The 27434-nt window shown below is 44.4% G+C and overlaps 1 protein-coding gene across 3 annotated transcripts in view; it reads right to left on the reverse strand.

The window, feature by feature from the left end:
• ATXN1 (ataxin 1) overlaps positions 1-27434 on the reverse strand; it is a 179926-nt gene that overhangs the window by 115223 nt on the left and 37269 nt on the right. For 2 of the 3 annotated variants that reach the window (XM_032181770.1, XM_032181772.1), the window contains exon 2: positions 11802-11928. The gene's annotated coding sequence lies outside the window, so the exon portion shown is untranslated. Of the gene's footprint in view, positions 1-11801; positions 11929-14066; positions 14185-27434 lie in introns of those variants that run through there. The other variant, XM_032181771.1, reaches the window with a different exon arrangement.

A 27434-nucleotide genomic window follows, 5' to 3' on the forward strand; every position in this document is an offset into this window, starting at 1 on the left:
GCCCAAGGACAGCGGCCGAGCCCCTGCTGACAGCTTTTTGTCCCTGGGGGGGAGCTGCCTGGGGGTCTCCCCGTTCACTGAACCCCAGGCATCTTCACCCCTTCAAAAGCGGCGCCTTTCAGGTGAATTTGGCTGCCGCCGCCTCACAGCTTCGGGAATCACCAGCAGTGCAGCCGGGCTGACAGACGCAAGGAAGGAGAGGCAGCTTTCTGAGGAGAGCCCCGCTTCCTCGGGCAGACACTACACACCGATGAGCTGGATCCGGGAACAGATCCTGCTGATACGTTTTTTTTTTTTTTTTCCTTCTTCTTCTTCTTTTTCTTGAGGGATTATTTTTAACTTGGATGGTTTCCCAGGCCTGGCTCGGAGCACGACTACACAACGCTGATGTCAGCACAAGGAAGCGATCTAACGAGCACCCAAGGGGGCGGGAGGGGGGCAGGACGGCTGCTTTTGCCATCCCGGACACCTTAATGAGCTTGTAAAACAAGGGCCTACGGACAGCGGGTTAAAAAGTCACCGGGCCGCAGTTAACCAAGAGAGGCAGATGACAAAAACACAACAGCGCACGCACCGCTTACCGGCACTGCCCGCTCCAGGAAAAGAAGCCCCACATTCAGCCCCAGCGCACCAGGGGTCCTGACACTTGGGAGGGGAAAATCCTGCCCCTTGCTAGCTCCTAAGCAGGATAATGTGGCAAAAACACACCTCGTAAAACACTGGTATCTCAGACGAGCATTTGCTCATCTTTTTGGCTAGGTTTGTACAACCTTTTTGGCTAGGCAAGTACAACCATACCATCTCGAAATGAAGCCTGAAAGGGCGCTGTTATTCGGGAATTGAGTTGCTTTTGGAAGATGAGTCAAGAGCAGCTCCACATACTTAGGTCTCTTCTTGAGGCTGCTGACAATTTTTCCTGGCTTTACAGCCGCATTTTCTGATCCTTAATATATTTTCTTTCCCTTATTGCTGAGAGAAAGAGCCACACAAATAAAGAGAAACCTGACTATCCCAGGAAATTATGTAACTGACTATACGCAGAGTGCTGTCAAATATGCACAGAGTAAACTAACTGAAGTAATATGATTTTTCCCTCCAATATCCTTCACTTATAGTCATTGTAGGTGTTACAAGTAGCAACAGTAAGTGGAACAATTTCATAGAGCACTTCTCACATTGAGACAGCTATTCTACATCCCTCTGTGCAGCAGACAATTTCCAAAGCTCACTTTGAGGGATGGCACCTTGAAGCAAGCCCAGAGAGGTAACTTCTCCCTAGAACCAGAGCTAAAACCTAGACCAGTGAGCGGCCACATCTACAGGCAGAACAACTCTTTCTCACCAGCAAAGATTTGGCAATGACTGTATCCGGCAGGCAGGGGAAGGTGCCTCCAAAAACACAACTCCACCTCACAAGGGAGGCTGCCAACAGCACCAGATACGCACACGCAGGGCTGACTCCTGCTGCGAACAAAGCGCTGCTCGGGGTCAGCACACATGCAGAAGAGTTGCTTGGCACTGCGAAGGATAAGCTCCTATTTGCAAAGTATTAGAAAAACACTACGTAAGAGGCTTTTATTGCTATTATGTGGATGAACGGAGAGGCCTTGGTTGACAGCACTGCTACACTCCCATTGTTCAATGGAGAAGAAAAGACACACAGCTTAAAATAAATAAATAAATAAAAATTAACACACCATCCAGCCCAAACCACATCCAAAGCAAACAATAAAAGGCAAAATGTAAATGCATCCTGGGCACACATTGTATTTTATGTTCCTTTTCGTCATCAGTTACAGCTCCTGTGATGTTAATAATGTGTAAAAGCGACAACTAAGCACAGATTACACGGCCAAGCAGAGATGGAGAAGAAGGTCGCATATGCCATCAGATGTGACATGTCACAAACACTTGGAAGATAACATAACTCAACAGATTAAATATCATTTATCCCCAGTCATCATACTATTGCATCCAAAAGAAAATACATATTTCAAGCACGGCTAGAACAATAGCACCAAACAAAACACATGACACTAATTCAAGTGTCATGACAAACTGTTCATCATAGCTGGAAAACAGAGAAACATGGCCCTAAAAAGCATTATGACAACAGCGGCCTAACAATTTTATAGTGTTCATATTTACATTCTAGCATATTCATAAACCACGTTACTTCTGAAGGTAAGAAAAAAAATGGGAAAAGAGGTTAATGAATTAAAAGTAAACCATAAGGAAAATCAGAAAAGTCAGAAGAAATTTGAGCTTAGAAATATGAAAAAGATTCTTTGTGTGTGCATGTGTGTGAAATATAATACAGTTTCTGCTTCAGATCACTTGGATTACATCTGGTTGTGCTGTTAAGATCTCCATTTCAAACTTTTGTGTTTTTTTCACTCATGGTTTCAGAAGGTCTGCTATCTCTTTAACAGTGAAGTTCTTCTCTCCCACTCACATAATATATTCCCACTGTCTCCAGCCAGCTTAAGGTCACTACAAATAGAATGGAAAATCTGAGGTAGGTTATTGGAAAAGATGGAAAATAAAGGCATGTGCTACTAGGCCATTCATAATGAATAGCAAATGAGTATTTTTTGAATTAGCAATTAGGACAAACAAAGGTACTAATATTTTACAAGCGTATTCAATGCAAAATACTAGGTATTATTCAGGCCTTTGCTATTGAATTCTGACTTCTTTTCACTCCATCAGCACTCTTAAGAGCTTATTAATGTAAAGCAGAGCCTTTATAATTTGCAATAATGTTTAGGATACCTACTCTAAAGTAATGGATGAAATCAATAAATTCATCAATAAACAAAAACGTACAGAAAAGAAAAATGACAAAACACTTTCTGTTTTATTACTGTGGCAATGCTATTTGGTGTTTCAAATATTCATACAAATATCTCTTATACATTAGGAAATGTGACATATTAGCATTCCCATTTTTTAAAAAAAAATCATGGGTCCCAGTTCAGGAACATGTTTCCTTTGAGAAATGCAAAGGAGGCATTTGAATACTTACTTGTATTTGACTTTACGTAGTTAAATGCAACCCCACCTTGGATCCAGAATACTGTATGATCACTCCCCAGCACTCTGTGCTGAGAGCTGACCCCATGGTCAGTCACGCAGCATCATGCAGCCAGGGCAGGTACATCCGTAATGGATCAAACCCACCAACTAATGATTATCCTTGGGACAGTCTAAAGCTAGGCTCTAAATTTTGGGCCTGTCTTGCCAAGTCACTCCTCTTTCATCACCACGTACAACTCCGTACGTGTTCTGTAGGCAGCTCCCCTGGCTCGGCCACTCTCACTTGTTCCAGTTGCCCACCCAGTAGCTCTGTGCAGGTAGTAACTATGATTCCTGGTGGGAGAGGCAGCAGCAGCACACTGGAAGCTGTAAAACCTGTGGGTGAAATTTCAGGTACAGGTGGAGTTCTTCACATGAAGCCAGCGAGCCTTAGAGAAACTGACATGAACAGAGCTCCAAAAATATGGTTCCTTGTCATGTCAGCAGGGCACACAAAGGGTTAACAAACCACTGCTGTTTGTATTATCTATTAATCTCACCCCTCCCTTATTTAGCAACTTCCTTCTTAAATCCTGGCTTCTCTTCCCTGTTTCCCTCACAATTTTGGGTCCTTTTCCTCCCAGGATGATCACCTGCTAGAAGCTCCCTCCGCATCCCATGCCCACATTCCAGGCTTTGTCCTGTTTCTCTACAACACTTGGTTTCTGGCTGGGCTCCACGCTCATTGCAAATTTATGGCTCTCCTGCTCTTCCAAGCTTGAGAAGAAGGTTTTTACTCAGCTGCCCGCGACTGCCAGGACGAGGAGCAGAGCCTAGAAACTGGGAAGAAGAGCCCGTGAGCACCAGCCACCAGGAGAGCAGGGCTTGGGCACTAGAAAACCAAGGTGGAAATGCACGCCTTGCATCTTATTTAGTTGGGAGCATGAATGTTTCTGTCTAGAACGTCTGTTTGTATCTCGAGTCACAAAGAAGCCATTAGTACCAATAATGTGTCATTACGGGGGCGGCAGCAGAGACTCTGCAGCTAAGGTTAATTTGAGATGCATAATTTAAAGCAGAACTAAAATCCTTCCATTTCACACTTTAATGACTGAATTCAAATCATTCTTCAAATTTGACACAGCAGCTCTTAAGGGGACACTTTTTTTTTTTTTTTTTTTTTGCCAATTTTTGAGTAAAATACAAGCTATCTATTGTAAAGGAGAAAATCCTATGGATCCTCCCTTTCCTATCATTTTAACCTGTTTTCCCCTTTGATTTCTTTTCAGAAACTTAATTCTTCTGAAGGCTTCGTACTTCACCCATTCATCCTGGTATGTCAGAATATTCCTGATACAGGCCACTTCTGCGGTTTGAAAAACAAATATGCAGAGTTAATAATTTAATTCACCCCAATCCCAATGATTTTGCCATGATCAGCTGACAACATTGCCTAACTTGAATCAGTAGTGTCTACACAGTTCTCAGTTCTTAGCACTTAATGACCATGAACTATACAGTTCAAGAAGTTTGTCCAAGATCATACAGGGGACTTGCAGTGCAGCAAAAAATTGAATTAAAGTCTCCCAAATCCATAGATAATTTGTTTTGTCAGGCAACTTCCCTGACCACAGCTGACAAGACATGTAAAATCATTAAGCAAAATCTCATCACAACATAATGAAGCAGCATGATAGGCAGATAGCCACGCTGCTCAAGCAGGGATGTAACAACTTTCCAGCAAACACATCCTGCCTTTTCTTGTGAATTCCTCAATCTAGCTCACATAACGTTACCAAAATACATAGAAACATACAACCTTTTTTTGTTGTCTGACCCTCAGGTCGATTTCCTTCTGAATTTTCAAGAAATCACAGTTCAAGCACACAGACATACTTTGGAGAACTGCCCTCCATGCTAAAAATGGCAATGGAATTGCACAAGGGAAAAAAAAAAGCGAAAATTCCAAGAAATCTTTGACTCATCCATTGTTATTCATCAGGTTTTTGGAGCACAGAATGGAATGCCGTCAAGCTAAAATTGACAGCACTATTTTCTAATCCCTAAGTGATGTCAATCCTTCACAAAGCCACAAGTGCTGAGAAAATTTTCTCTGCAAAATTCTAAGAATGACTCTTAAATTTTGTTAGTTTTTGGGGATGAAAAAAAAATAGAGCTAAAAGAAGCACTCGAAATTAAACTCCTACGTAGGTGAGCTTTTGAATACTGAGAGTATTAGGATTCACAGCTTTGTGCTATCTGTGACTCAGACTTACTGCCACAGGTGTCAAGAGACCTAGGACCCAGCTGGAGCTCTGTAGAAACCTGTTGTATTGGGAGATTTTTTTTTTAAAATTACTATAGAGTACAAGATTTGCCCTGAAAGACTAAGTGCAGACCTTGTAGCTTTTTAGTTGACGTATTTTACTGTCCAATTAGCTTGCAGCTAGCAAAACAGATTTTTCTGCTGCTTAATTCTTAAGGTTTTCAGAAAAACATGATGTCAACCAAATATACCATCCGAAGTGGCTTCAATAAAGTTCTGTGAATAACGCATCTACACTGGCACGCCAACACACTATTTTTAATTGTAGCTCATTAAAGATGTAATAGGAGAAGAATTATATTCACTTCCAGCACTGCTCCGTCAAGGCAGTGAGATAATCGTGCTGCTATATCATCCAAAAAGGAATGCTTCTGCGTAGTGATTTAGGTAATCTAATTGAAAGGCAGAAAGCAGTGATTCACTCCTTGTTCTATCTGTTACTGCAACATGTTTCTCGCCTATCACAGGGCCCAAGCAGGCACACAGCGATTGGCTGCAAATGCTAGTAAAGCAGAGACCTGGAGAACGAAAAAAGGCAAGTCAGTTGAAATGCTGAAGAAAAAAAAAAAAAGAAAGAAAGAAAAAAAGCGATCTGGACTGCAGACGAGGAGCACTTTACAGAGCAGCATGCAAATGCAGGCCTCTAAGGTAATTTAAACCAAATGCAGACTGAAACTGAAGTAGTTTGGTGAGTCAGCACAGCACAAGGACACTAAAATTACACATGAAAAATAGCACAATCCTTTCTGTATAACACACACTATTTTATTCCAAATTTACCCGAAAACAAATTAATTGTCTCCTTCGTGCTTTGCCTTCTTCTCCTCTTCTTGGACTCAACCTCTACCTTCCAGAAACAAGCTGCGTGCAGGCTGGCTAGCTGTGAACTCTGATGTCTAGGACTTTAATTTCCCTTTCACAAAAATTTCATCTCCAGACCATGACAACCTTAATAAACAATCGCTGGCATGAATGCCACTAACTGTGTTCCAAGTTACGATTACTTTCCTCTGGAAATAAGAAAAATACTTAAAACCCAAGCTGTGGAGAATCATTACAGGCTCCAACAATGGTGGATGTCTCACACATTCTGCCGTCCCAGAGGTTTCAGCCACCTACAGCTCGGTGCAGACCAGGTCTTTAATGCTAAATATGCCTGTGATCAGTCAGAGGAAGGCTAGCCTCAACTCTGCCTCAAATATTTTTAAAGCCATAACCGTTTTTAAACTTACAAAGCAATATTCATCTTCATTTTCATCTCATTCTTGCCTCATACTTTCACAAGAACGTAATTCTGTGAAAGCCACAACAATTGCTTGTTCAATGGAGACTGTCACTCTCTGAAGTGCTTTCTGAGATAGATTTGTATGGACAGACGTGGGTAGAAATGAATAATCTAAAAATATCCACAATAGATAATGAGCAGAGGCTAGAAAAAAATACCATGTACTGCAAACGCAGCCCAAGTTGGAATGAATGCCTACAGTAGCAACCGGACAGGAAGAGCAAAATGTTATTGTACATTACTGGCCTGCAGCCCGTAATTACAAAAAATACTGCAGCATTCCCCAGTAACAGCAGAAAATATTATCATTTCAAACAAAGCAGCTGCAGCACCCTGCCCGCTGCAACCATGCTGTGGGCACGTAACAGAGCCGGCGAGGAGAGGGCAGCTGGCTGCCGAAGGACTCCTGGCCCGTGGGGTGGGACATCTTCACCTCACGTCCATGGCTCCCCTGCACCGCAGCACAGAGACCCCTGCTCGGCAGCAGGACGCTCCCACATGGGCTCCAGCTGCTGAGCCATCTGGCAAGGGGAAACAGTTTTTGCAGTCTTGCAAATCCTCCCATTCCAGCTCCTCAGTGCTGTCTCACCCGGCTGCCTCTAACCCTCTACCAATGTTTTTTTAAGAGGAGATTAGCAGGAGGGTCCCGAGCATCGGATGACACGTACTGCCACCACGACCCGTAGGATTCCCCTCCTGAGATGGCAAGCAGTCACTCCGCTAGGCATCACCACAACAGGAGGCAACGTGCCTCCAAAAACAACCGGCTAAGCAGCCAAACAGTTTCTCAAAGCTTTATGCACTTGCAGAACTAGCAAACAGAGGAGAAGAAATGCAGAAGTCTGATCAGTGAGGTTAGCAGAGGAAACACTGTTCAATTGAAAGACACCCAAATTCTAACACGTTTCCTCTACAGGCTGCAGTTACAGATTCTCTGGTCCAAAATGCAAAGCCTCAGCTTTGCTTCAGCTCTCAGTGCTGCTACAGGTACTCAGCATCTCCCCACAGTGCCGCAACGCTAAAGCTACGCTTGCAATATGCAACATCAGCTGTTTAGGCAGCCTCTCTCTGAGGCACTTGAATCACCATGAAAACTATTTTCTTACTGCCAACCAGAAAGACGAAGCTCTTAGGAGGGAGCAAATTAACTGCCATACCATAATGCTTCCCAATTCACCAGTGCTTCTTGTCTTTCACATACCAGCTTTTCTCTGCCAAACACAAAGATGACTGTAGCAGGAATATATGCAGTAGGTTGAAAGACCACATTTTTGTATCCTCATAAGCCATTCATTGGTTTATGGATTCAGAGTCCCGCAGGGAGTGCTGCAAATCCACAAGAAGTCTCTGGGTGCAGGACTCGACTCTGACATATCTAACAGATGTGTAAAATAACACGTAACCAAACATCTCTCCAGTAACTGTGCAGCCAGAGACTGGAAAGTCCTAAAATGTCATGTCCAAGGGCAAAGGAGCAGGGGATGGATAAGAATAGAGTCCTGGATCTAGAAAGTAAAGAGAAGTTTAGGCTTTATGAATTTATTTGTTACAATGTGTTTTTTCTTTTCTTTTTTTTTTCATATTTTTTTAGTATCTGTAATTAAGCTGTGGTAATAGCCCTCACAAGAGAGGGCTGTGAGGGCTGGGGACCCAGACACTGCGGCCTGGTTTGCTCAGCACCAGACCGATTGACACTAGGTTCCTGGGAAGCTTCATGGTCCCACCTCCAACACCTCCAACTGTGCTTCCAGAAGGGAAGGCCTAAATCAGAAAAACTGCTGTGGACAAAAAGCACGTGGCTGTGTAACAGCGATCACCACAGAGGCCCCTCTCCGCTCCCTGCGCTGCTGTGTCCTGGCCCCAATGGCTTGTGCACTTCCACAGTCAGCTGGAGAAGAGCGGTGGGCGAGGAAAAAGAAGTCAAGAACTTGTTTAAAAGCCTCGGTTTAAAACTTGTGGTGACTCCCAATTTACGGACTAAAATCAGGCTCTACTAGGAACTGCCTGAACCACCGCCTTTCGCAAAGCTGCTGGTGGGCCTGGAGCCAAGGCCTGGTTCAAGCTCTTATCTAATCCATGCTAAACTGACTTAAACCATGCATCCTTTATAATAAAGAGCCTCACAGTGAGGAAGCCCAGTATTGGCATGTTTCATATTTGCATCACCCGTTCGTGCACATGGCTTAAAGGAAAGCGTTGGGAGTACGACAGCTTCTGAATATTTTGCCTTATGTGGTTTAGAGCCAGCACAGTCAACGGCTGCGTCGGCTTCCCCCCTTTTTGTGTGACAGGCTGAGAAGCGAAAATCCCAGGTGATGCTCAGCAGTGCTGAACACAACGCGTGCACCAGCAGCCTCACAGACGTGGCCGTGTCCCACTGAACAGGGGCCCGGGGCTGTGCCACGACACTCGCAGCTCCCCGCAGTGAAGGTCTCCATTCTCTGTCCCCAGCACCTCCTCTTCACAAAGGCTTACACACACTTACATAAACAAATGAACAATTCCATTATGTGCCTGGCAGCCCGTGCACTTTCTTTCTGCTGCACAATAGAGGCGCCCCATTGAAAAGATCCATATACAGGGGAAAAAAATCTAAGCAAGTCTCCAGCAAGCACACATATTATCAAAGCCTCATTTCCACTTAACACAAGTTGCTTTGGGAACAAATGCAGCTGACTTGAGGGGAAAAACACAAACAAACAAACAAACAACCTCTTTTTCCATTAGCTAGGGAAAAAAAATATCGAACCGGTGCCATCTTTGTTAAAGAGCTCCACTAAACTAATGGTTTAGGAGAGCCGAGGAGCATGGACGGGGGACAATTTGCGACTGATCACAGCCATCTGAACATGGCACACTGACAGCTGAAAGAAGAGCAAAGAAAGGCAAAACAAAACAGGCATGTGTTTAATTTGGGCAGGCTCAGTCCCCCATATTTGGTCCCAGTGAAAAGTACAAGGCAGGAGAAAGTCAGCCCCTCCGCCTGCTCTGCACCCACGTAACTCCCTGGCACGCATCACAGGACCTTCTCTGGGCACGCAGATGGGGGCATTATTTCTTCACATGCTAAAAACAAGCATCAAGAAAGGGCAGAAGTAGCAGTACAATTTAATATATCTTGAAGTGCATCTCTTGCCACCAAAGAACCTCCCTTTCTTTAATACCCTGCCAACAAGCTCCTCCACTCCCAAACACAACAAAAACTAAACAAGACTCAACAATTTGGTGACTGCAACCGAGAGCTGATCGAATGATTATAAAGGCTACGCAGATGCTGTGAAGATACCTTCCCCTGAACTCCAACGTGAGCTTCCTCAGAGAGCAGCAAGAAGGCAAATCACGCGTGTTATCCTGGTCTGACATGAATGAAAAAGACAGGAGTAAAAGTGTGGTGACTTGCGCACAGCAGAGCTAAGAAGGAATGCTTGACACTAGGAAAGGGGGACTGAGAGAAAGCAAGGTGGGCTCAGAGATAGCACACACGGTCTGCTGTGGTTCACCCTCCCTCTCTCACCTGAGCTGGTCACAATTGCTGTCTTGTGCCTGAAAAAGGGTGAGCTCCAGAGCAAGTGTTTTCCCACCTGAGCTGCAGGGACAGGAGAAGAGAGGGGAAAAGAAAGGTGTGGAGGGTAAGAACCGCAGCTCCCAAATGTCATACTGCAGCAGCTGCAAATATATTTGCATTAATACCTCATTTCACAACTACAAAAATTGCCTCAGACTCCTACTGAAAGAGTCTTGTGTTTCTGTTTGGGTTCACAGTCCCTAATGCAAGTACTGCATATAAAAAGGGGTTGTCTACACTGATTTGCAAAAGTTCCTAACTTTTTGGAGAAATCAGTACAAATGCCTACAGGACTAGTACAATTTCCCAAGCAATGGCTCTAGTCCACTGACCAGAAAGGAAATATTTAGCTCCCTGCAGAGAGCCTGTTGATTTCAAAAGAAATTTAATAGCTCTATTCCTACAAAGCAAATACAGAGCAATCACCAGGGGCCAGCTGTGCTCTCCTCTCTTCTGCAACCTGGTAAGCAACAAATGTCTGCAAATGCCACAAGCCGAAGGGTTTCGATATTCTGCACAGTGGTGAAGCTATATCCTCTGCTTCTTCCATGTTATGTTGGTCCTTTTCACTCTGCGGGTTTCTTACAGCAATTTCGTCTTCTTCAGCACACTCATGGGGCAGAAGGGAATAAATAACTTGAATTTTAATTTTTTTTCTTTTTCGTTTTCTGTTTTCATTTAGGCCAACATTTCAGTGTCTGGTTTTACAACTGCAACATTTGCTCTTTACTGAACAAAAACAAAATCAAGAAAATACTCGGAAGTCATTCTTTTCTAATGAGAGAAATGAAGAAAAAAACACAACAAAGACCAGAGGGAAAAGGTGGGCTTTTCATCGCAATTCATAGTTAATTGTCCGTACTAAAGATAGTTAATAACTCAAGACAACACAATTCAGCCTCAGTCAGGGAACTCATAGTTCTGCTGCTACTCAAACATCCAAGTGCAATTTGCAACTCTAGTTATGAAAGGCGACATTATTTTCTTTATACTTTTAGCTCAGCTTGTGCAAAGTTACACTGATGAAGCAATTATTTTGTGGACATATTATTCAAGCTGGTGGTGAACTTAAAGGCTCTGTTAACAAGTTTGGTAAGCACCAGCGAGGTGCTTAAACATGAAAATGAGAGCTATGTCTTTAATACAAAAGTATCACTTAAGAATGCTGTAAAATCAGATTGCTCGTGACATTATCACCAACAGTAAGATAGCTGTATATGCATTTTTCTGTCTATGCATTGTACTTCATTCAGTAGCTTTCTTCTGCAGAGTTTCCATGTTATATAGATGCCAAACTTGGAAATACTTCGGCACATGCCTAACTTTCAGGGAGAATAGCCTCATTGATTTAAACAGGGTTCAACCCTGACAAATGTTAGAACAATCGCCTGTTTGCAGGGTTGGACCTCATGGGGCCCGTTTTCAAAAAGATAAGGGCATTATATATTTTGACTGCTGATTCTGGATTTACCATTAAATTTCTCTGCTTCGCTCTCTCAGCTGTTTTTATTGCCACAGACAGAAATATCATGACATTCTGAGGTAAATAATGAGTAACTTAATTACAAACTAACTGTAACTTATGACAAGACCCTCCAATCACTCACCTCAAACCATATGAGTGTTTCAGGATGCTATTGTAAGTCTCTTTTCTTCTATCCCCTCTCTCACGTGAGATGTTGCAGCCTTTTTATCTGATGTTTTGCTTTAAAACTCTTCCCCAGGCTCCAGGATCTTAAACAAAAACAAACCAAGAAACACTCAGAATGAAAATGTCATTTCAAGTGATTGGTGGGTGGCTCAGGGGAAATCCCTGACCTTTCTCCAATGTATATTTCATTATCTAAAGCAAGTGCGATAACTCCCCACAGCAGAAGTACTCTTCTGTGGGCTGTACTTAAAAAAAAAAAAAAGAAAAACACAAAAAAAACAAACACAAAAAAACAAAACCCAAAGACCCAAAACAAAACAACCAGCTATTTAAGACCACTCAAAACCATGTTATTTTTAAAACCTGTATGGTAGCACGCTGCAAAGTACTCATTTAACATATGATCTGGTGGTATATAACCAGACTCCAAAAAATAATGAAGGAGAAAAGGGAAGAAAGTCCAGAGATGCAAATTGTGAAAAGAAAAAAAGTCATTATGTAAAGTATCAAACTGTTAGACGGGAGAGCGATCATCAGTTTTATTATTATTAAGGTTATTACTGGTCACGTTATTGCTAGTAATGCTGTGTAGACGTCCAGCTCCCTGCATCTGTTTGCTGGAGAACCTGCACAGAGCTTGCACCACACGACCCAGCCCGGCCGAAGAGAGGGAGGAAGGAAGGGAGGAGGAGGAGCGACGAAGCAAATGAGTAAGAGAAACCGGCAGGTCCCTCACACGGGCGATTTTGACATTCTCCGCCATCGCCAGAAAAGGCCTGAAGGGGTCTGGAGGTGACGGGCGTGCTGCTGTGCCACACCAGCGTGCCTTCTGCCCCCTGCCCCGCGGATCTGCCCTTCTCCCGTACCTGCAGTGACACAGGCCAGCAGCTGGAAGCCCAGCCGGGCTCTGTCAGCAGAAAAATCCCTCGGCTACGAGCAGCGGACGCTGCCAGCCAGTGCAGAGTTCACTTTCCCTTGGAGAGCGCGCTCCTGCATTCGCACGGCCCCTCAGGATCACAGGCGGCCGAGTTGTTCTCTCCCCACCAGTTTTAGCTCAGCAAACCATTCCCACAGCTACACCTGTGACTATCCCTGCTGAAGCCAACAAACTTTCACAATGTGACAAAGCAGAGAGTTTCACCTTACGTGAATTTAAGCCAAAATTTTGCTTTTTTTTTCCCACTCAGCTACGACAGACAGACAGCTCTGAAAAATTTTTTCCATTGCTTTTAATTAAGAAGTGGAGCCATTATCCACAGCCCTCTGTGGTTGTGCATACCTCAGAAAATACAACTTTGCCCACAGTGGTCAGAAAGTCAAAAAGGAAAGCTTGCCTCGTGGCTTCTCATCCCTCCCTCCCCCCAGCAAACAACCCCACGGCACAAAGAAGGGGCGAAGGGGACTTCCCTCAATACCTGCACGGGGGCTGCACCTACTTCACCATTCCCCAGAGCTGCTGACACGACGAACAAACCCCAAAATACCCTGTTTAAGTTACCCTGCTGCCCTGCTCCACCGTGTTTCTTCTCGCTTATGTTGTGTTTCTGCTTTCTCCAAGGAGCCTCCTCTCACTCGAGATGAGTAAAGGCTGCAGCCTTGCAGGAAGAGGACGGAGCCCTCTGAAGCTGTGACACAAATCCAGCGAAGGCTGGAAGTTCAAAGTGAAACGAGGACAATGTGCCCATGACTCATGCCACCTAGAAACGATTCTTAATTTAAGAAAAAGTGTTAGAAGGATTATTTTACGGAGTGTCACCCCACTGAATCAACCAGCCTCTGCCTCTCATTTTTTCCCCGATTCAGGTACAGGGTGGCTGGGGACTCTATATTAAGATCGAAATCAGTGTAAAATCCTCCTCCTCTCACGTACACACTTACATTTTTAATGTTCTGTTACAGAGACAAATACTGCTGGTGGAGGGGCAGATTCCCAGCTCCCCTCCAGACTTTCTGCATGACCTACGGGCAAGTGATACGTGACGCTTCCTGAAGGGCTGAAATAGCTGTAAATGACACTTGAGCTTCTCCAGCGCCTTTTACGTACCACAGCTTGGCTCCTAACGCACATCATCGCTTAACCCCCGTTTTCCTGTGCCTCAGTTTCCCCTTTCTCCACGCTGAAGATAACAGCACTCCCCCAGCTCGGCGGGTTGCTGCAAGAGACACGAGAGCCCTGCTGAATTAGCAGGTAACATGGTGACACGGACGAAGTTACAGGTACCTCTTAACTCATCTGAAACTGAAACGTCACGTCCCCAGAAAACGACCCTGTAAGCCAAAACGAGGAGCCGGGCAGCAGCCTGTCCCTCCCTGGAGCTGTTTTGCTGGACATTCATTCCGCTCGTACGGCTCCCTTCTCCTTGGGTGCTGCCGGCGAGCGTGGGGGAGCCTGAATGGATTCACTGTAGTCGCACAACAGCTTCACAGCTGCTGAGAAAAGGCCTATTGTAGCCCTGCATTTTACTATCTCAAGTAGCATACATTAGTTTGCTGTGCAGCTCCCATTACCCATCTGATCTTTACAGAAAAAGGAGCAACAAATCTGGGTTTTGCCAAATGGAAAGTGATGGAAGGATTTTTTTTTTTGGTTTAAAAAAAAAAAAGGGGGGTTACATACAGTTTACACAACCAAGCATAAAACGCTACAAATTCAGTGTAGCAAAAAAAAACTTTAAACTGGTCCTGCCCTCTTTTTTTTTTTTTTTTTTTTTTTTTGCCACATCATGACACCGTGAGCCAAATTTCAGGCTCGGAAGGCAGCGGCAGGCCTGCCATGTGCACGTGTGCTCTTCCTGCAGGGACCAGCTGCTCACAGCTCACACCCCTGTGCATTTGATCACATTAACTGAACGCTGTTGAAAACAGCAGTAAAATCTTAACACGGAACGATTCGGCCGCACACCCAACAGTCAGATGTGACGGACTTTGCAAAAACACACGCGAGCAGATTTGACAGCCCGTTTCTAAATGCCTGGATTTTTCTGCACCCTGCCTCAGCTCGAGTCCGGGAGGAAGGACAGTCCTGCATCAGGCACGTTCCTCCCAGCATCCAACTACTCCACTCTCCCCCTTCTGGAGAAATGGATGCAGCTTCAAGCAAACTAGACGAGTATTTTGTCAGCTCTGTTCATTCTTCTCGGTGTGATAAACGAGGCAGTGCACCCTTATTATGGACTTCAGACTTACTCTGAAGTACGGCTCCCCTTGCCTCCTCCCGCACACATGGCATTGACCTTACCGGCTGCAAAGAAGCTGAATTTGGCCTCAGTTCCCTAAAAACAGCGTTTCATCAAACCTACAGCATGCTGTGCTGCTACAGTACCCAGAAATTGGTGATCAATCAGCACGTATCTCCCCCCAATGTGGTGGTACTTCCCTCATAAGCTCCGGGGCCAGACCAAAATCTCAAGGTATTTCTCTCTGCCTCCAGAGCCATAGGAATGCAACAGGTGCTGTGCTGTTCTGCAGCTGCAAAGCAGAAATATTTTGCTTTTTAATGCAAGCTGAGACAGACAATCCCCCTTGCTTTGGCAGACAGAGATGTTACGAAAACCTCCCAAGAGTTGTCGGCCTGGCAAAATGCCATCAGTGGGACCCCTCTCTCCCCCCAGCCTTCCCTCATTTGGCACTTGTGCCTTTCTCAAAGCTTGGCATGGACTGAGCTGATTTTCCATTCCAGTCAACTGGCACATTAATTATTTTAGCATGACTCGATTATGATCAAGACCAATGAAAAAACAAGGCAGTGGAAACACAGAATCGAGAAAAGAAAGAAATTAAACCCCAGGACAAAGTACAGAGAAAGAATCAGCTTATATGTTTCCTGTGGCTGGGGAGGAGAAGGTGATTCTCCTGGCCACATTTTTGGATTTGGGGCAGGCTAAATATTGGGACAAGCTATGAAGGATGGGGAAACAGCAGCACCAGGCTCACTGCATACTCCCTGTCCCATCAATGGGAGGATTCTTGTCCCCACATCTGCAGAAAAGGTGTTAGAGAGCCGTGCTCTCCTGCTTACCCAGAAGGATGTTAGGTCTTTCTTTCCAGGTCACACACTGACCTCAGGCTCTCCTGGGCACCTTTGTGAGTACCTCGTTATCCCAGAATCTGAGTACAGCACCAACATTTGGGAGAAATGCATCCGAGGCTCATCCTGCCACAAGCAGACCTGCTGTACAACCACCTGCACTCACCGAGGTGCAAACCTCCTCGTCTCACTTCTGAAAGCCAAAAGTGCCAAGATAGGAACACCTGAACACCACCTGCTCACACCCTCGCAGGATGACCTGGCCTGGAAAGTAGTATCTTTTGCAAAACTTCAGTGCTCTGCCCCCGAAAAGCAACAAGGTAGTGTCTCCTCCTGCTATACACCATGTATAGTTCTGAAACAGATGTTAAGAAAATGAAGTATGACACGATTATTTGCAGCATCCAGATACATTCTGAGCTCTTTGAATTCAAGAGCTCCAGAACAAAGAAGAAACACGTTCTCTGGGAGAGATGAATCTGGTACTTTTCCTACTATTTCTGCTTTACTTACACCAGCTCGCCTACCTTCTAGCTATACGAGGCTGGATTTTGAGATGTGTTCACTTGCTGGTACATACGGAGATTACACAACCCGTATTCCGTATACATTTACATATCTCCAGTGCCACAGAGAAAACAGGACGCTTCAGTAGAAACCTGTGGCGACCTTTGGTGCAGGAAACTTTGGAGGTTTGACCACAAGCTTTTTTTAGAACAGAAATTTGACTAAGCCACAACCAGCTCAGCACCACTGTAGTTAACAAATGGTCTCACATTTTAAGATTAGCAAGACTATGCTGGCAGCCTGGCCAGCAAAAAAAAACTCTTCCAGGCGAAGAACAAATGTTGTCCTCTGCCTGGGTTAAGTGAGTTGGTTGGCTACAAAGCATGGATGGCTATTGCAGCCAAATCTACTCTTTTAATCAAGGAGAGACAAGACGCTGAAACAGATGAAGCTTTTACATAAGCCTACTTGCCCAGGCTTTTTTTTTTTTTTTTCCTTTCCTTAAAGCGCTGTGCTACTGCCTCTGTCATCTCTACTTCTACTTCCTTTTCTTCAGCACAAATCGCAATACGAGTACTTCAATAAATTACAGGTTTGGTAGCAAGCTCTTCGGGCTGCCAGCTGTCAGCTCCAGAAAGCAGGACTGTCACATCTGCCAGACTGGCTCTCACACCTACTCTCTGAGGTAACATCATATATTTTTCAAAGTCATGCTAGCAATAATATGACATTACCTCTCACCACACCGTATGTTCCTTCCCTGCCTCGGGACACACACCGGAAAGAGCCTACACACCTTTACATTACGGATGCCTAGCCCGTGTCCTGCAGTGACTGATAACCTCAGTTCAGTGCAGGGTCTGAGCACCCCCTTTCATTTAAGGATGTGAGCACTGTCTGCTGCAGCATGTGCTAACGTCAGCAAGCCAAGCACAAATGTGAGTGCTCTGTCAGGGATGGGTCATTATTTGTTAAGCGTCTAACGTGCACTCACCATTGTATAAGCTCCTAAAAGAAGATATGATCCCTCTTTCGGTAGAAGATTTCTTCTTTCTAACTTCTCAAAACAACCTTCCTTTTCTGAGGCCTACTCACACCAACCTTCCCCTTTCAGTAATAACTATGAAAAAAAGGGAAGAACATTAAGAAAGAAAAAATTATGAAATGCGTTTTACTAACTGGTACAACTACGAGATCAGATTGCTGAAATACACCTTTCTTTCTATCCCTTTATCCCACAGGCTCTTTGTAGGACACATCCACGTTCCTGCTTTTGCTCTGCTCAGGGCTATGGCTTCTGAAGTGAGCCTCCGGATGATCCCTCCTGCGTTAGCTTTTGCTTGCAATGTGGGGTGGTCCTGGAGCAGATGAACTGAATCCCTCTTGGGAGGAACTAAACTAGAAGCAACGTGTTCTCCTGGAGCACAGCTAATGCCACAAACAGGCATGCAGTCAGTGGGACCTTACTGTTTAGAAGTAAAAGTAACCCCAAAATTTGCCTGATGTGAGCCTCAAGATCCCAGCATCAAGTTCTCCACCAGACAGATCCTCCCCACTTAGTCCGTGCCACTTACTAATATTATCATAACAATATTAAAAAAAAAAAAGTATTTTGCTGTCACGCATCGTTATGCCACCAGAAAAATAAGAACACAGTATTATATTTATTATATTCTAATCTAACATTACAGCAGTGTAATAGTGACAGGAACAATAGCATCTTAAAGTGAACAATGGAGACAGAAGAGAGAACAAAGCAGTTTGAGCTACAATAGCTTACAATTTCTGTAGTTATAAAATTAATCCTACTTTACCTTTAAAATACTTTCTCATCTTCTTGCACCTATACTGTAAAGAATCATTATAGAAAGAAAAAAGTAAAATAAAATGGATATGAAAGAAAAAAATGCTACCTTTCTCCCACTAAACTCCATGAAAATGGTAAACTTTAGGCACTAGTTGTAAAAACAGCCAGCAGAAAATTTCAGGCAGTATCGCTTTTTTAAGGTGATTGTGTTGACATCCCACCTTACGCCAAATATCCTCTGATATTTGTTTCATGGTGGATCTTACATGCTCTTTCCAAATGTCACTAAAAAGACCCCCAAAATCTTGAAATTCCTCATAATTGATTTAAGTAGTAAAACAGTCATCCCACCTTTTTTCAGTGCAGGGAAGCTAAGGATCCTGTGACACGATGTCTAACTTTCTCAGTTACCTTTTCCACCCCTGGAGGTTTGCAGGCCGCCACCCTGAAGCCACACATCCACACAATCCTCCACAGCTGTCGAAAGCATTATCAAGGAGTAAAAAAGCTTTACACTGGAAGTGGCTAAGAAATACCTGGTGCTGGAAAGCTCCTTGCATTCCCGGGGCAGGAAACAAACTGAAGGTGGCTGCTCCCTCTGCTCAGCTTTTGTCAAACCTTTCTGGACCCGACAGCCAATTCCAGACAAGGCATGACACTGACCTGGCCGAGGCCAAGTGAAACGCCCTCCTTGTACCCGAATACTTCTTGAAAGCTTCTCTCTCTTCCTTCACGTGCCTCCCACTGACCCTCGGCACACGAGACAGCTCTGAGCTCAGCCGAAACCAGGAGGAAGTGTGTGTAAAATCCGCAGCCTCACTGCACCGCCACTGTCCGCTTTCATGAATGAAAGGGCAAGGACAGCGGGGGAAGCCAGGCCCTGTCACGATGGCCAACGCGCTGTGTGTCCCCTCACTTAAAAGCATCGTCAGTCTGTGTTTGCCTCCCTCACAGACAGTTTCCAGGAGTGAGACACGTGCTTCCTAGCGGGGCTGATTTGTAAGAGTGCAGCTTTGTGCCTAACCCCTCACCTGGCATTTCCCTGAGCAACCTGAGGAGGTTTTGGAGCTCTTACAACTGCTCTGAATGCAGTGGGGGAGTTAATGAAGGCTGGTTCCTGGTGGCTTTGCCTCGGGCACAGTACAAGGCATGATCTGAGCGAAGCTAGCCCTGCCCTGGGAGCCCTCTCCCATCTGCAACAACATGGGCGAGCCTTTCCTTCAGAAAGGTCACCGATTCCTGCCGCTGCCCTACATCCAACCGTCTGCTTCACAAAACCGCGAGGAATTCAAGGTCTTTGTGAGCTCAACCTTTCTGTTAAATTTAGCTGAAACTGGCCAGCGGATTCCAAAGTCATTACAGGGAGACTAAGAGAAAGATAGCGTGCTCCGGAAAGAAAACAAGCAAAAATATCAGTCTTGGCCCACGGAAAGCAATGCTGGATTGGCAAGAAAGGTAAACAACCGGACCTGATGTTAAAATTCAGAACTGCAGTGCCAATTCTGCAAGATTAATTAGCACTAAACCCAAGCACAGTCTTGCCCAGAGAGATTTATTTTACTTCTGCTGGTTTGAAATGCAGCTTTACTTTTACTTACTGTGAGTTGCATTCAGCTTATGAATAATATGAGGTATGTTTTCTGGGGAATTAAAGTGTAATCTTTCCTCTGTTCCATTTCTTTAACGCACTCGGTTTACTACTGTAACTTGTTTGTGATACCACCCGACTGCAAACACAGAAACTGGGACAACATCTTGTTCCTATGCAAGACAGGAAAAGTGTATCTGTAGATTTAGGTACTGATAACAGATTCAAATCTGCTTCAGATGACACAGGACAAGTAGGTGTCTGGGGTTTTTAGAGGGAGGTGAGGTAGAAAAAGGGTTTTTCCCCTGGAGAATTGAAACAAGGTATTTTCCTTTAATGTGATTCATAATATAAGATAGATAATGACAGCATCAGGAGCAAAGCTAAGTTTGTGGAAAATTCACAATGCTGCATATTGCTATGTACGCTTTATTTGCTTTGGTGAAGTTTGTAAACAGTAAAAACACCAAACCTCCAACTTAAGTGGGATACCTGGGCTGGAGAGCAGTCTAATTGCTTCAGCAATTATGCAGACCTGGGACAAAACCGCTCTCAGCCTGCAAACATCTGCTAGAAGCCAGCACAGCTTCATTTCCCAGTGCCAACCAGGGCACATCTTCAGCTCACGCCGTCCTCTCCACATTCCTCGAGCTCACCCCCAGGGTTTCTTTTCGGTGTCTGCAGCCTGGGACTGCAGCACCGCGTACCTCTCCCACCGCCCCGCACAAAATGAAAGTAACCCTGCAGCCAGGCTGCAGAGCCATCGAGGTTTGCGAGGAAGCTAACTGCACGAGTTCCCTTCCAAGGGGTGGAAAAAACAACATCCAGCTTTCAGCAAGGGGAATGTTACTAAAGAGAGCTAATGATCACCACGTAATCACTTTAAAAGAAATACTGCAGTGCCTAAAAAGCTACAAAACCCCTCCTCGCGCTAGTCCCTGGACTCGTATGTTATGCTAAAATGCACACGCCTCGATGACCGGGTATATATTCAAATGTAATATAAACCACATTAACCAATTTAGGCTTTAAGCACAAAGTAAGAGATTTTTTAAATCAGCCAAGACCATTAAGTGCCTTTAGACTTATGCTAATCCATATGAGAGACCACACAATTTCAGCCTAAAATCCCTTCAGAAGTGGGAATCCCCCTTCCATTGCTCGTGAGCATTATCCAGCCCCAAAAGCTGCAGCGTAGCATTTTCAGAGAGACATCCAAATGCTATAAAAAAAAAAATTCATCCACCCATGATCGTACCTAGGCCTCTTCACAGCTATTACTGGGATCTCCTTATCATTAAAACCAAGCTGCTCTGCAATACAACATTGTGAAGGAGGAATACTCTCCCGCACAGCCAAATCCCTATGAGTGTGAGTTTCACTGAGTATGGGCACATTCGTACTGTAGAAAAAAAGCTAAACAGAAAACAAAAATCCTTCACTGTCATTTGAATATTTTTTCAGAAGTGCTTTCCGTATATCTTAAAAGCCTCCTCAAATTAACATTTGCTATTTAAAATCTCCATCTTTGAGAAATAATGGCAGTCGATCAGCATGCAAGGCAGGAGATATTTTCATTTACTGCATCTTTTTTGGAAGACTGAAGACTACCAGCATGCATGAACAAATGGGCGCGGATTCCCTCCGCTTTGTGTGCCATCAACACCATGAGCTACCCACTGGAAGTAGGAAAAGGCTCGTAATTTGGGGGTTTTCCTGCATCGTCAGGTTTTGTTGGAAACTCTCCGGAATAAGCCCAGGAGGCTCCTTCAAGCCCCAAACCCATCCATTCACGTGCTTAACGTCAGGGACTTCAAGAAGTGAGCAGGACTGCTCGGATTTGGAAGTCAAATGCTTGCCCAGGCAAACCTGTAAGCCAAGGCAGCCAGTGGTACCTCTGCTAGCACCGAGCAGCTCCCACTCTCCCTGTATTTCCAGGAGCCAGGAGAAGAACAAATGGGCCTTCTACTGTTTGTGCTAATCACCTGTTAGTCACAGTAGTCTGAAAGGCAAACTGACACATCTACTCGTTTTGACTGTTTCCAGTATTTATAGTATCATTTCTCTAGGACTGTGAAGTAGCTGCCAATTATTACTCGAATCTGGCATGCAGAAGCTCATGTATATGAAAAAACATGATCAAACAATATGCAGCTCATTAAAGGAAGTTTATAACTCCGTTCCCTGCCCTAATACTCTGTTTTTATCTCCTGGAAATATTTACCACACCACCTGATTAGGCTGAGCTCCTTTATGTATTTTGAAAATACAAATTATGCCATCAGTCATCCGCAGTATGACAGCAAGCTCCCAATTACACAACTTCGGGAGCTCGCGCAGTGCACCACGGCAAGCACAACCCAGCCCCAAGTGCCGGCACCATGCGGCCGGATTATCCCATTGCTACCCATCGAAAAAGAAATGTCGGGCAGTCAAACAGCTCACGCCCTGAAGAACAAAGCCGGGACCGGCTCTAGCCCTGTGGCCAGGGTGAACGGGGCCGTGTCTCTCTGCTTTACCTCCGCAGGCACGGAAAGAGGGCAGTGCTCGCAGTGCTGCTGGCACGCTTTCCTGCGAGTGCAACAATGCAACCTGAAGGCTCGTTTCCCAGCGTCGGGGAACCTGTGCCAAGAAGTTATCGGACCCTAATCCTACGTTAAAACCTACCGTCATTCTTTCTCTTTCCTCCAGCTTGCTTTTAACGTGATGCTCCTCGCAAACGCTGAGGATTCAGTCCCACACATCTGCGCAGAAGCGCGCATGCAGGGTGTCAGTCCTGGCCTCCAGCAGCAGGATCCAACGCTTCTGGAGCGTGCTGGCTCAACGCAATTGACCCCACAGCCATCAGGAGGGGCCACGAGCTTAAGGACCTTGAGAAACCTACCCTTAAATATCTGCATTCTTCCTCATTTCTGCGTCTCATAGCGAACTTAAAAGCCCCTCCCCACGCAACACTGACAATAATACCCGTAGCGAACTAGCAGGCAGAGAAGAAATGCAGCTGCAACGTGTAAAATTCATGCTCAGGATTTAGGAAGAAGCTCTGATCTCATGCCTCTGCCACACCACAATTAACCAGTCCCCCCAATGGTTAGCAGCTAGCTTCCTCTCCAGTGATGTGACATGCTATCTCGATTCACACGACACCGGATTCCCAAGGCTGCAACTCATTCAGAAAGCTAGCACAAACGCCACGTCCAATTTACGATCTAAGCGAGCCTTGAAAACACAGGCTTGTAACTGCAGGAGCCTCGTGCCAGGCTGCTCGTGGGGGGGGAGAGCATCACCCGAGCGAGCCTCTCTGCCCTCAGAAGCCCCAGCCGATGCGTTCAGCGCGAGAGGCGCAGCACAGGTAGCCGCAGAGGACTGCTCCTCTGCATCTCCTCGTGATGTGGAAGGGAACAGCGATTGGTCCCCAGCAGATCTGCATGGCACCAGTGATCTATTTATACAGCTCCAGCGGGCTGAAACTCTGCCTAGAAACTGCAGCCATCTCTTCAGCTCTCACGCTGAAGAGGCTGGTTGTCTCCGATTCTGATTCCCATGGTGTTCCCTGCAAAAATGACAATTATTTTAATTTCGCGTGGGGGAGAGCTGCCGGCGTGCTTTGTACGTCTTTCTATACACCAGCTTCAAGATTTTACACCCGAAGGATTATCCACTTTGTCACCGGGTGTTAGATTCCACATCTGTGATTTATAACACGGCCACCCAAATTAGATCGAGGGTAGCACTCCTCTCTGTTCGGCCCAATTAGTCAGTAGGCACTGAGAGCTTCTCTTTTTTTTCCTTAAACACATGAAATAATAAAACAACAAAAAAATGCCATTTAGAGTCATACTATATCCAACTGTCATTTGTAAGACTTTGCTGTATTATTAGTCAGAGCTTCTGGTGACAATGTAACCCACAAGACTGAAACTTGAGTGGTTTATACATGTCATCGGAGCCTTAGATAAAAATGCTGCCTTAGAAAGTGGGAGTATTTAATTTTTTATAATACTTTTGTACTAGTATAAAGTGTTCACTTAATTTACATCAGTGACTTCTTTTCTTAAGGTATTTGTATCTGTTTGATCTTTTACAAATATCTAGTTCTCTTCTTCAGATCTAATCATGCCGAGCACTTTGAAGACATTTTGCTGGGCTTATTAATTAAAATTCCTACAAACCTTTAGGGTTTGGGGTTTTCTTTTTCCTCTTTTTTTTTCCAAACCAGGGCACAGCACTCGCAAAAGCAAATTTGCACGCCACCCTCTCCCCCCCCCCCCCCCCCCCCCCAGCTCCAAGTCTCAAATTCATTTTATGAAGAGGCAGGGATTAGTTATGTTACTTGGTAACAGCTGCTCGGCGTAGTGGCTGGTATTAGGTCTCTGTACGAACTCCTGGCCGCGGACTGTAAAAGGAAAAGCGACAAATTCTCTGCTCCAGCAGAAAGGCTAAACCCCACCGAAAACCAGCTGTGAAGGAATGCGGTGACTCAAGGTCAACAGCCAGAGCTGCGGACACCACCGCCAGCCACACGGCGTTATTAATTACATACCAGGGCCTGATTACTGACTTTTCTGGTACAGAGAAAGCTCACAAAAATGGAACGTTATCAGAGCGTAACACGTTAAAAATGTGCTTGCTGGAATGAGAACTGGACGAATCAGTTGGTTTTACTGCAATTTTCTACCCATTCATACTGCTCCACTGCTGCTTCCCCATACTCATGGAGGCATGCATGCACACACAGGCACAATTTTGGGAAGTGAAGGACGAAGAAATAGGTTTTATGAACAAGCAAAGACGTAGAAATTGAAGAACTGATTTATCAACCCAATTTCCGTTGTCTTCAGTGGAGCTTGACTATGGTCAAAGTCTTTTGTTGAATCAGGGTCCTCAAAACACGGCGCTGCTCAACTTCTTTCATCTGATCAGGACTTTAGGTGAAATGAAACACTTAAAAGGGACTAAAGGTAGGGAAATGCTCAGGTTTAGCAGATGGAAACCATGTAGGAATTCTACTAGTTAGGAAAAACCCCGTAGCAGCTTCGTAAATTTTCATCACCTCCAGCAGTTTTTGAATAATGCAGTGGCCTTTTTGGCAGCTTCATGAAGCTGTAATCTGCACAAGAAGTTCTACAATGTCTCAGCACTTCCTGGGGACTTTTAGCAGTAGGATAGTCTTGCAACACAAGCAGAGATTAATCATTTTCTAATGCATAGTAATAAATAATGTATCCCCCATAGTACATAAATTAAAGCTGTAATTCCATCCCGGTTCTGTGATGACACCAGAAGCCCAAGATGGAATTTCAGCCTCGTTATGACCAGTCAGGATACACATTATTCCTTAAATTATGTTCTGAGAGTTGATAATGAACTGAGAAGTTCTGAAGGCATTACCAAAAAGAAATAACGTGTAATTACAAGCAGAAAGCGGAATTATTAAGTCAGATATTGTTTGCAGATCTCGCTAAAGTAAGCAATAAATCTTATCCCTGAAATGCCCGCTCAGCATATTTCTGACAAGGCAGGCAAAGATCACTGCCACTATCAGAAGACTGCAAGTTCTCCTAGTGCCATACAGCAATGTCCCCGACAGACACCAGTAGGAGACCACACCTTACAGATCAGGTACCAGCTGGATGCTGTACTCGAACCCTACACAGCATTTTACTCCCAAGTCAAACAATCATCCCACCGGTACACAACAAGCACAAAATACCAAGAGGAAGTCACAAGAAGCCCCAAATCTGCATCCCTGTGTGACAAGAAACCTACCAAACAAGCAAAGCGCTTGTGATGCAAAGTGTTTTGTGTTCTTGATGATAATGTAGAAAACATAGTCTAAGTTCTTAAAGATTTTCACGAAGAACACAGTCCTGTATTGTGTTTTTTTCTGCAGATTGTTTCAAGAAACCTTACAAAGACTCTGAAGACATCTTACAACTTGACAAACACTTTAGCAGAAGAAGTTTAGAAGTATGAAGACAGAGAGCCAAAACAATCATCTATCTAGACTCAACTGCTGCATTCACCCTGCACTTTTGATACCAATTCCCATGATTTTTAGCAAATCCTGCAAGATTTCAAGTAGGTCTGGAGTCAGTTTTTTTTGTTTGTTTGTTTGTTTTTGTTTTTGTTTTTGTTTTTGTTTTTTCCTGAGGAAAGAAGACAATAATCTTCTGACCATCTTATACAAACAAGGCATAAAACTTTACAGCATCTCCCACGGCTTGGAGTGGTTCCAGGTTCTGAACTTTTTTTCATGGTATTATTCACAAATTTGACCTTTTCTCCCAACCCTCACCGTCCTTGATAATGTGAGAATCTAAGTCACATTCACTCCCTCCTGCTCTCCCCCTTTAAATTGTTAGCTCACAGAATTGCAAGGAAAAGTAAAGAAGGAGAAGCCTAAAGATCATGATAAAACAGTCAAATGGAGTGGTGCAAGAAGTTGGTATTTTAAGAAGCTGAAAATGTTCAAGCCTAGAGTAACTGTTTTTGAATACCAGAGGCTTCCCCACAAGCCATGTATTACTTGTTCCTTACCTCTCAACTCTTCCCCTTTCCACTTCCTCCTTTTAACGTTACGTAAAGTGTTCAAACCTGGACACCTGGACTTACGTTCCCACATTCATACTGGAGCTCCTCACCAGGAATGGTCTAATATTCAAGGGGCGGGTCACCTGGAAATAACTAGCAATTTGCTTGTTCTCTTTAAATCACATAGATAACCAGCAAAACTTAAAATCTAACTACTTGCATGCCTACAGCTGCATTTAAGGGCACACATCCTCCAAGAACCCATTCCCTCACCTTTTGCCTTTCATGGCTGTTCATACAAACAACAAAGGATCGAAAAATCATGAGAAAACATAATCAGGACAAAGACAGCAAGACAATCAATGCCTAGAGCTCCTTGCCTCCATGATCTCTACACACAAAGCACATCATCACCTCTAAATAGCAACCTGAAACCTACTCAAGAGACTTACATAAGACATGACTCAAGAACTAAAGCAATGAATGTCAAAACATTCAAAGACACAGTACCCTCTGCTCCTAGTAGTAAAGGAATAGCTACTGGCAGCATACAAAGGAGATCTTTGCAATGGGGAAAAATAGCAGGAAAAACTTTCTTAGAGATTCAAAACCATCCAAACCAGTGAAGCTACACAGTAGTACAAAGCACGACTAGAAAATCTTCAACCAGATGCGGACTTGAAGGTTTCTTATGCCTTCACCAACTGATACGAGCTCCAGAAAAGGTAACGATAACCTAACACCCAACACATGCTTCCATCTGACTGCTACTGGGGGCTCAAGAAAGCAATGGTTTTCTGTGAGACCTCTTAGCTAGCAGGTTACATTGCCTGTGACAGATATGTGGTTCACAGGGAACAGCAGCCTAACACAGAGACTAAAAGGTGACCCTGTAAATAAATGTCAGCTGCAAAATCGAATACCTTTCCCAGTCTGAGCTGAACAAACACTGCAGTATTGACAATGCAAGCAAAATGCTGAGAAGAAAAAAAAAAAAAAAAAAAAAACAAAGTTTACAATGAAAAAAAAAAAAGGAAGGAAAAAAAACACCCTAAGAAGTAACTAAGAGGGAATGTGAGAGGGAAAGAGCACATGGTAAACTTAATGCTAGCGTAACTCTGACCGA

This window comes from Aythya fuligula, chromosome 2, assembly GCF_009819795.1.
Source record: "Aythya fuligula isolate bAytFul2 chromosome 2, bAytFul2.pri, whole genome shotgun sequence".
NCBI lineage: Eukaryota > Metazoa > Chordata > Aves > Anseriformes > Anatidae > Aythya > Aythya fuligula.